Raw genomic sequence first — 10,762 nt, 5'->3', positions numbered from 1 at the left:
GAGAGCCTCCAAGAATAAAATAGGTTTTCACTTCTACCAGAGGGAGCTGCTAGATAAAGTTAATGGATATACGGCACCAATTCACACCTGACTGAACAAACAACGACCAAGCAGCTCAGGTCGACAGTGTCATTTCACTCATGTTCCATTGAGGTATGGGGTCAGGGGGGCGTCCTTAAAATCCTCCCCGCGGGGGGATTATTGAGTACAGTTTACCGTTTAAATACTCACGTCTTTGTGATGAAAAGAGTCACTCTCAAGCGGTTTGTTGCGACGGCGATTCTGCTTCGTATTTTCTTTGTTTAGCGTCTTCCTGAATCATTCTGCACATGTGCAGTAGCGTGCAATAATAATCCACTGTGGGAGAAAAGAGAGGACTAAAATAGTAATATCTACTTTTTATCAAATATTATTTTTATGGGATGTTTGGGGACCCAGTTCGATTCCATTCTCGGCCATCTCTGTGTGGAGTTTCCTCCCACATTCCAAAAACATGCTAGGTTAATTAGCGACTCCTAATTGTCCATAGGTATGAATGTGAGTGTGAATGGTTGTTTGTCTATATGTGCCCTGTGATTGGCTGGCCACCAGTCCAGGGTTGACCCCGCCTCTTGCCCAGAAGACAGCTGGGGTAGGCTCCAGCACCTAGAGGAGGCCCGGGGGTGGAGTAAATTAAACAGACCATGTGGGTCGCAAGCAGGAAGTCCATGGAAACACTGCAGAAAGGGGTGCAGAATCTGGAAGATCTCGAAAGCTTATTATTGTGTTATTGTGTGTAGCTACTCTATAGGAGCATAATAGGTCTCCCCTTTAAGAAATGTTAATAATGGATAGCCTTCATGCAAGTAAAAAAAAAACATGTTTTGAATATTCATTCATTTTTTACCACTTATCCTCACAAGGGTCGCGGGGGTGCTGGAGCCTATCCCAGCTGTTTTCGGGGTGAGAGGCGGGGCACACCCTGGACTGGTGGCCAGCCAATCACAGGGCACATATAGACAAACAACCATTCACACTCACATTCATACCTATGGACAATTTGGAGTCTGCTAATGAACCTAGCATGTTTTCGGAATGTGGGAGGAAACCGGAGTACCCGGAGAAAACCCACACATGCACGGGAAGAACATGCAAACTCCACACAGAGATGGCTGAGTGTGGAATTGAACTCGGGTCTCCAGCAAAAGAGTTGTGTAATGTCATAAATAATGAATTATAGGAGTGTATAAGTGACTATAGGGGTGCTACTTCATGTCTAGAGAGCTCTAATAATGTTTAAAAAAAACACACATTTAGAAGGTTCATTCATTCATTCATTTTCTAGCGCTTATCCTCACAAGGGTCACGGGGGGACAGAGATGGCCGAGGGTGGGATTGAACCCTAGAACTCTCCGAGCTATGAGGTCTACACGCTGACCACTCGACCACCGTGCAGCCAACTATGAATATACTCACCTATAGTGGGTGGGCCTGGAGCCAATTAACCACAATAAATGAGGGACGACTGTATTTGGCGGATGTTTGACAGGCTGGATGTGGCCCACGAGCCGCTTATTGGTGCTAAAGTATAGCATCGGCCTACCGACAGGGATTTTGTAGTTATAACAAGACCTAACAAAATCAGCAGCATGAAATTGCCCAAAGCGTCCAGTAATGCAGCTTCTAAAAAAAACATAATAGGGGGCCGCTTCCACAACGATAATGACCGTGTGTACATCCTCTTCCTGCAAATGGCTGGCAAAGTGCAGTCGGTTTGGTCAATTTCTTCGGAGACCCAGACATGTCCATCAAGTTGTCAGATAAAGACGTGTGATTTGTCTCTCCACGGGACAATTTTCTAGTGCTCCGGGAACACTACATCAGTGCACCCTAAACTTAGCATCGTGCCATGGAAACCAACACCATAACACTTTTGGTTAATATAATACAATACTCTGTTAATTCAACTCTGATTGTGCTATGTGAGTGTGTAGGTGTCAATAAGGCCTATAAGAAGACTGAAAATGCCCTGAGCTAATAGAGTAAATCTAAAAAAGTGGAAAAAAAAAAAATATCGAACAGGACCTGATGCATTTTTGCATGTCGTTACTTTCACCTCACAAACCAACAAAAAAAAAACACACAAAAGCACGCGTGAAAGCGTCACCGTGTTGAAAATGTCACAGCGGCATTCTGACATTAAAATTACCTCACGGTTCAACCCGGTCACTGGGAGCTCATTACGGAGGATCACAAAACACATTACAGCGTGTCAGCGTGCTAATATTAAAGCCTCGCCCGTGCAAACAGGTTCACAGTTGAAGGTGCCATAAAAAAAGGTCATATAATCTTAATATAAGTGGTCCGCCGGCGTACAGTCAGTCAATCGCAAATGGATTATTAAAATAGCCGATAAAAAAAAAAAACACACACACACACAGTTGGAATGTAGCTAGCGGGTGAAATAAGAATACAAGTCAAGTGGCAAAATTTTTCCACGCTTACATGCCTTGTATGAATATAATTGCAGTAAGTGCAATACTCCATATAAAAGACAGAGTGTACACAAAGTCAATGGGAATCCATGTTGGGACATTTACTACTACTTCTACTACTACTCGTGCTTTATGTCAACATTATGAGCACTTTTATAAGCTGATTAGCTTGTAAAAGCTGGATTGCACCACACTAAGGGTCCCTCAATGTCCGCCAGTGTGTGCGTGTCAATGCTTGGGAGCTGTCCATAGTGTCCATAAATGTGTGTGTTTATAATATGCCGGGGCTGTGAGAGTGTGGGTGTTACCAGGTCACCAAACAGCTGTCTGCGAGACAGAATGGCCGCAAGGGGTGTAAAACAATAACACACACACACACACTGGGTTTCCCAATGCACTAAACTGATAAATCAATTACTATTTCATGTCCCTCTTTGGGACACAAGGGGAAAAAAAAAAAAAAAAACAGGCACACGACAAGTTTAGTGGTCCCTGGGTTTAAAGGTCGTACACATTCTAGGCAATTCATTTCTTCATACCCGTCCATTTATTTCTATTAATAAAAGATAATAAAAAAAAGACACAGAGCAAGTTGCAATGTCCGCACAGGTTAGTGGTTGTATGTAAGTCACGTATATATTAGGTAATATAAGATTAAAGGTGGCTCTAGGGGTGTTATTTCATGTATACAGAGCTCTAATAAATATTTAGATACTTATAAACAGGTTTTCTATGCTCTAACCACAAGTATTTAAATTTATTAATTAATTTTATAATTAAATAATAATAATAATAATTAAATTTAGAATTTTAGTATCTGGAACAAGCGATGACTGTACGTGTGTGTGTGTGTGTGTGTCAAAGTTAACGCAAAAACTGAAATTTCTATTTATTAATTTATTAATAACTATTATTTTATTAATTTTTATTTCTATTTATTTATTTCTATTCATTTCTATTGCATCAAAGTTAACACAAAACAGAAATTTCTATTCATCAATTTTATTAATAATTCTTATTTTATTAATTTTAATTTCTATTTATTTATTTCTATTAATTATTAATATTTGGACACTCATAAACAGGTTTTCTATGTTCTAACCACAAAAGTATTCAAATTTATAAAAGGAGGAATTTTAGTATCCGGAACAGGCGATGACTGTACATGTGTGTGTGTGTGTGTGTCAAAGTTAACAGAAATTTCCACTATTTATTTTCACTATTTTTTTTTGACAAATATTATTTTTGTGTTTATATAAAAATCTAAAATTAAATGATTTATTTAATTTTTACCCTAATAAAAAACACATTAAAAAATTACGAGTCACATATACTATTACAGTTAATTTACTAAAAAATTAATAAAATGAAATAAATACACATTAAATCCATCCATCCTCTATGCTGCTTATCCTTACTCGGGCAACAGGGGCATGCTGGAGCCTTTATTAAATACATAATTGATTGATTTGACTTGATTGGATATATATATATACACACAAATTCAGTAATGATGTAATTAATTGACGTTGCATTCAGGTCCAAACATACATTGTTCTAATTCTATGACAGCGGCAGCTTAGATAGCAAAGCGTGTGATGTTTCCTGCACATATGCTTGATACGTGATGATATACGTATATTCATTGCTTTGACCTCATCTGTGATTTCCCAAGTGAACAGTAAGAAAAGTTCCAGCTCTCATTTGCCTTTAATGAATCATTTGGGGTTTGCTATCAGGCACGGCTTTTCATTCAGGGAATATATCAATGGTCGCCACTACTCCCATTCTATTTTATTCTATTTATCCAGGTCTGAGTCATTGGGGCAGCAGTTTCTTCCAGTTCCACTGAGAAGACACCAAGGTGGTCTCAGGTGAAACATACAATAAACCCTCCAAAGTGTCCGGGGAACAACTAACCAGGAAGGGGTCCGGGCAGCATCCGGACAAGATGCCCGAGCTAAGGAGCAGCGGATCTACGACCAAGCTTTCAGGTCCTTGTGTCCGCGATCTTGTTGTTTTGGTCGAGACCCAAAGCTCATGTCCATAGGTGAGGGTGGTAACATTGATCAAGCGGTAAATTGAGCTCAGTTCTCTCTTCACCGCTCCTCCGCCTAGGGGAAGACTGATTTTCTGACTGAGAACCACGGCCTCGGATTTGGAAGTGCCGAGTCCAGAAGCTTCCCACTCAGCTGCGAACCGCCCCAGTAAACGCTAAAAGGTCATCAGGACGACATCGTCTACAAATAGAAGAGACGTTGTCGTCCCGAAATCGGCCACCCTCGATGCCTTGGATGGGCCTAGATATTCTGTCCATAAAAGTTAGGCTCGACTTACATCTGGTAATGCGAACCGGGGTCCTACTCTGGTTGGACAAGGTCGGAATGGCACATACAGTGGTATGAAAAAGTATTTGAACCTTTTGGAATTTCTCACATTTTAAATGTGATCTGATCTTTTGTCAAAACAGTGTCTGCTTTAACTAAAACCGCCCAAACATTTCTAGGTTTTCATATTTTTAATGAGAATAGCATGCAAACAATGACAGAAGGGGGAGGAATAAATAACTGAACCCTCTGCCCCCTTTCTGTCATTGTTTGCATGCTATCCTCATTTACATATGAAAACCTATAAATGTTTGGGCGGTTTTATTTGGCGGGGCACTAATCCCTCATTTATGGCGGTTAATTGGTTCCAGAATTAGGATTCCTTTATTATAAAATATTTTCATAGTTGGAGCATAGAAAACCACTTTACAAACATATAAATATGGTTTTAACATTATTAAAGACCTCTAGACATGACATAACACCCCTATAGTCAGCTTTACACTACTATCAGCCAATATAGTAGACATTCATTCATTCATTTTCTACCGCTTATCCTCACGAGGGTCATGGGGGGTGCTGGAATAAATAACTGAACCCTCTGCCCCCTTCTGTCATTGTTGGCATGCCATCCTCATTAACATATGAAAACCTATAAATGTTTGGGCGGTTTTAGTTAAAGCAGACACTGTTTTTTCATCTGTGTGATTTTGACAAAGATCAGATCACATTTGATGGTGATTTTATGCAAAAATGTGAGCAATTCCAAAAGGTTCAGATACTTTTTCATACCACTGTAGTAGCATGCCGCAAATCCTGGAGGGACACGGTCAAATCCCACATGTGGACCAGCTGGGAAAAGTCCTTTACTACTGTTGCATCACACTCTGGTTTACCTCCCTGAAAAGTGGGACCAATCCAGACGTATACTGACTACGACTTCCACGCAATGTTGAAGGGACGTGTCAATCAAGACAGTCTCACAGCATCCACTCCTCCCTAAATAACAAATTAGTCTGAGCGTATTTTGAGTTTTACGCTCAGCCAAGACTCTGTTTACTCTCTCACGGCAAAAAGTAAAAATCAATACATCTTGCCTTTGATGAAGCTGCAAACTCCAGTCATAATAATAAACACAATCCTGTAAATCCAATGCCAACCTAAAGTGCGTTACAACACCTGCAAAGCCGTGTATCATTTATTACAGCTCCTGCCTTGAATGCCATTAGGTCATGCAAGTTTTTTTTGCTCGACGGTGGTGGACTGGACTGCAGGCCGGAACGAGGTGAAAGGCGTGTGTGAGAACTAGATAAGCACGCGGACACGCGCGGTATGGAGATGAGTGTGCGCCAATCTTTTTAAAGTCACACTTCAAAAGAGAGCTTAAGCCAAAAGAGAGAGCCTTCTTTAATGGCCGCTGCTGATGTCAGCCTCTGCCTAATGCCAACCATTGGTGTACAAGAGCTGCATTTAATAAGACCAGACTACTATATACATACACGGTGTACTATGAATTGAGAGTCATATTTGCCTATGGCAATTAAAGTATAATATATGATAAAATGAGTAGTATGCAGATTTATAGCTCAACATTTCTCTCATTGTGACCTTAATAAAAACAAAAATGGCAGCCGGCATCCATGCACTTTGGGACATACATTAAAAAAAACTTATCTAGGGATAGGAGCCCAGGCAGGGAAGCCCGGACTATCTTCTTCCCAGCGGATCCCGAGGCATTCCCATGCAAGATGAGCACCATAATCTCTACAACATGTCCTGGGTGCCCTGAACACCACCCCAAGGAGGCGTCCAAGGGGGCATCCTGACGATATATATATTTCATAAAATATGTCATGTCATCCTTAGTAAAATATAAATACATACATATTTTAATACAAGTTAATAAAAAGGATTTTCCATGACTACTTTTACCAAAACACTATATAAAAGACTTGGTCCTCAATTAACGATCAAATGCCGCCATCTAGCGGTTAAGGATATAAACTTACCAGTTCAGCAATGACCAAAGCGTCCACGAGGTGGCGGAATTGTACCGGTTTACACTGCTAGCCGACTATAATGTACAGCTTAATATATTGTTACTGTCAATGTCAATTTAAAAGCCAATTTATTGTTATATTTTTTTATTTGATTTCAAGCCCCCCCCATTGGGAGTCCCAGCAGAGCACACAGAAGGCAAAAAAAAAATCTACTTTTTCAAGGTGTTGATTTTCAACAAGTGGTAAAGGGGGTACCATGCAGCTGTGACCCCCCCATGTCTGGTACAAATGCCACATTATTGAGGTGTCTACTTATGCCAAAAAATAGTAACTTATAGTTGTTTTTTTCCCAACTTGCGTCTACTGCAGAAGGTGGGAGTAAAAAAAAAAAATGTATGTTTGCCAACTTCCATGTTTGCACTAAGGTGTGTGTTATGGGGGCTTGTTGTCAAACTGTCCAAACCTGGCGCTGACTGAAGATAAAATATCTTGTCGACATCATGATTATTATACTCAAACGGATGTGTGAAACAGCACCAGTCCGCCGTGTGAAAACATGCACAGTGTATCCAGTGTCCAGGTGAAGAACCCACAAAAGGCCTCACATCTTCTCAAGGGATAATAAAAATTATTTACAAGCTACTAATATTCCTGACTGCGGTCTTAATCTCCTCCATCCAAACTTTTTTTGTTTTCAGCATAGAAAACCTGTTTAGAACTATTCTAATACATTAGAGTCCTTCAGACATGAAATAACACCCCTATAGTCATATAGTTCCACTCATATTAGCCAATATGGTCAAAATAAAAAACATTTAAGACATCAATAACACTGATGCTTGTGTGTGTTGCTGTAAATATGCTTGTGGGGGGGCGGACAGGAAGTGATGGTGTAATTTGGGATTATTATTCTGCCTGATAATTCAACCCTGCAATAAAATGAATGCACTGAATATTATAGTAACATTACTGACACCTAGCGGCCATTTTAGAATACTATATACAACATTTCTAAGTAAATATCCCAGCATGTTGAACTTCCTGTGTTTCCAGACCACTTCCTGTCAGGTTGAGTAGTGGTTTGACACCACATGCACAATAAGGCGCGTTTGACCTTGCCTATTATAATAGAAGAGAAGGAACTTTTTTTATTTGATGAGGGGCTTTCTTTTTTTTTTTTTTAAGCATTCCATCCTTTTTCACCCCACATTCCTGAGTTTCCAGTCAGCAGCAGCAGGCTATTGTTCCCGGGAAGAGGAGGGTGCTTCAGGAGAGTGTGTGTGTTTTTGCGTACCGTCACTCGTAGGTGTACACCATGTCCCCGTCCGCCGTGGTACACAACAACAGGAAAATAAAAGACCGCAAGGTGTAGGGAGCGTGTGGAGTCACATGGTTGCTTGTCCTGTTGCAAACGCCTCTCGTTTCCTGCTCGACATCAGGGGGCTTCATAGACCAGATGGATCTTGTGGGTCTCCGATACCATTCTGGTGTTGTTTATTTGGATATTTGGAAACAAGAAAGCATCAGAGAAGAAAATTAATAATTTTACTATAATATATGCACAAATAGTTTGGGATAAGGTGGGTTTTTGTCACACCAAATACGTCCAATATAATATATTGGAATATTGGAAATATTAAATGGAAAAAAAGTGCTTCATTTTGTATTTTTTGTAATTTTTTTGTAAAAAAAACGGTTCAATTTTATGTATTTTGTATTTTTGTTTTGAATTTATTTTAGAGTGTCTCAGTACTGATGTAGAGTCATCCCTCATTTATCACCACAACATACAAGTCAATGTCAATAAATTGAATATTTTCATCGTTAAAGTACACAAAACCTGATTATGACGTTTATAAAAACGGGATTCAACATTATGAGAACCCTGTATACATAAAAATAATACTCAAATTATTTGTTTACGTCATATTTTTCAGGCTACGGAAACACTGCAGGGACAAAAAGAAACGGCCGGTAGTGCTAGCATAGCAAGCTACCAAGCTAACTCGTTAGCCTCTCCAATTTACTTACTAGTGTTTCCAACATAGTGTGGAAGAAGTTCAAAATATATAAAAACTTACCATTTTCACACGAACCGATAGTTGGAGTTGTAGCTCGACCACAGGATGCAGAGAGACCGAAAATTAGACACAGGTGCGTGCAACTATGACTGTAACGGAAACGGAACAAAGCACAGGGCAAAACAGGAAACAGCTACAAAATAAGAGCATCCCTTTTATGTACTTTTGTTTTGAATGTATTTTAGTGTGTCATCTCAGTACTGACGTACAGTACCTTTATCACCACAACATACCAGTCAATAAATTTAATATTTTCATTGTTAAAGTACACAAAACTTGGTTATAACGTTTATAAACACGGGTTTTAACATTATTAGAACCATGTAGACATAAAAATAACACTCAAATTATTTGTTTACGTCATATTGTTCCGGCTACGGAAACACTGCAGGGACAATAACAGACGGACGGTGGCGCTAGCATAGCAAGCTACCAAGCTAACTCGTTAGCCTATTCGATTTACTTACTTAGTTACTTACTTAGAAGTACAAAAAACACAAAAACTTACCATTTCCACACGAACCAATAAGGGAACTGTCACGTCTTGGCATTTTGGAGTAGTAGCTCGACCACAGGATTCAGAGAAACCGATTTCAGGTAAGGGGAAATTAGAGACAGGTGCGTGTAACTATGAATGTAAAGCACACGGAACAAACCACAGGGCAAAACAAGAAACAGCTACAAAATAAGAGCATGTAAACAGGAACTGAGGAATAAAGAGCGGAAATAAGCCGGAAAAAGGTATTGCTGATGCATCGTGACCACAATAATATATTAAACTTAAATTTTAGTATTTGTAAGCCATAGTTTAACCACCAAAATGGAATTATTGTTAATTATTTTTATTAAAGGATTTTTTATTAATGAATTGAAAATTCGAAATGATTTTTATTTGTATTATTTATTTGTATTTAGTCATTTTTATGCTTGAAAATGCTTAATGGAGGCAAAAAAAATACATGAAATATGCTTCTTAGATATGCAATTGGGGGTTCTGCTTTCAAGTGTGTGCCTGTTGAAGCTCGGAAATGTTATTAGACGCACCAGTGGTGCACAAAGTAGAGAATGGTAAAGGGAAACGCAGGCCCGAGCAACAGCACGGTGATAAAGATGGCCGCTAAGCCACGTTGACGATAATGACGGTTCATTATATTTTTCCAGCGGATGTTCTGCGGTTAGGTAATAGTGTTGTCGCGACCTAACAAAGCATATCATCCTTTCAGGTCAGTTAGTCAGGTCAGTTAGTCCTCGGGGACACGCCCACATTGTCACAGAGCGTGAACCCCCCCCCCCCCCTTGCATGAACATCTTCTCACAGTCAACAAGGAGACTCTCCATTCTCCTCCTCCCTTGCTCCTGTTTGAAGTTAGCGGGGGTGCACGCTTTATCCCACCTCCGTGATGAATTTGGAGACGTTGTGCTGTTTAGAAGTGATGCGTGCGTGTGAGACGGACGGACGGACGGACGGACCAACAAGGGAAGGTCAAAGGGTCACGCGTGTGAGCGGGTCCACGCATGATGTGTTTTTGAACGAAATGGGAGCGAATGGTGACAGTTAAACGATATAGCTTGTGGGTGCTGAGTGGGGGGGGAATGTGGGGAAAAATGGAGCTGAAAGGGGCGGGGGGGGTGTGCCGGAGTTCACCTACACGTTGACCTGCTGACTTATTGCGCAATCGTATATGCTTCATGTGTACGGGTGGGTTTTAATGAGTGGCGAACAATAATTATTTTGTGTGGGAATGATAATACAGACCCCCCCTCATCTTGAATTTCACGATTTGACTCAAAATTAGTACATAAAAATAAGTATACCTAAGCAAATTGCGTGTATTTTGGGCCTAAATTAAGCATTTTCCTGCATAAAAATGGCTACATGA

General features: G+C 40.1%; 1 long non-coding RNA gene across 1 annotated transcript; it reads right to left on the bottom strand.

The window, feature by feature from the left end:
- Positions 1-299: 299 nt before the first annotated feature.
- LOC144901887 (uncharacterized) lies at positions 300-9,068 on the bottom strand. The gene is made up of 3 exons (XR_013630025.1): positions 8,883-9,068; positions 8,096-8,285; positions 300-357 (listed from the first exon to the last, which is right to left on the bottom strand). It is a non-coding gene; the product is annotated as an uncharacterized LOC144901887 (long non-coding RNA).
- Positions 9,069-10,762: the final 1,694 nt, after the last annotated feature.

Source organism: Doryrhamphus excisus, linkage group LG16, assembly GCF_037039965.1.
Source record: "Doryrhamphus excisus strain RoL-2023G ecotype Guam linkage group LG16, RoL_Dexc_Guam_v1.1, whole genome shotgun sequence".
NCBI classification, from domain to species: domain Eukaryota; kingdom Metazoa; phylum Chordata; class Actinopteri; order Syngnathiformes; family Syngnathidae; genus Doryrhamphus; species Doryrhamphus excisus.
Note: the sequence above shows the minus strand (reverse complement) of the source record. Positions and strands in the feature narration are given on the sequence as shown.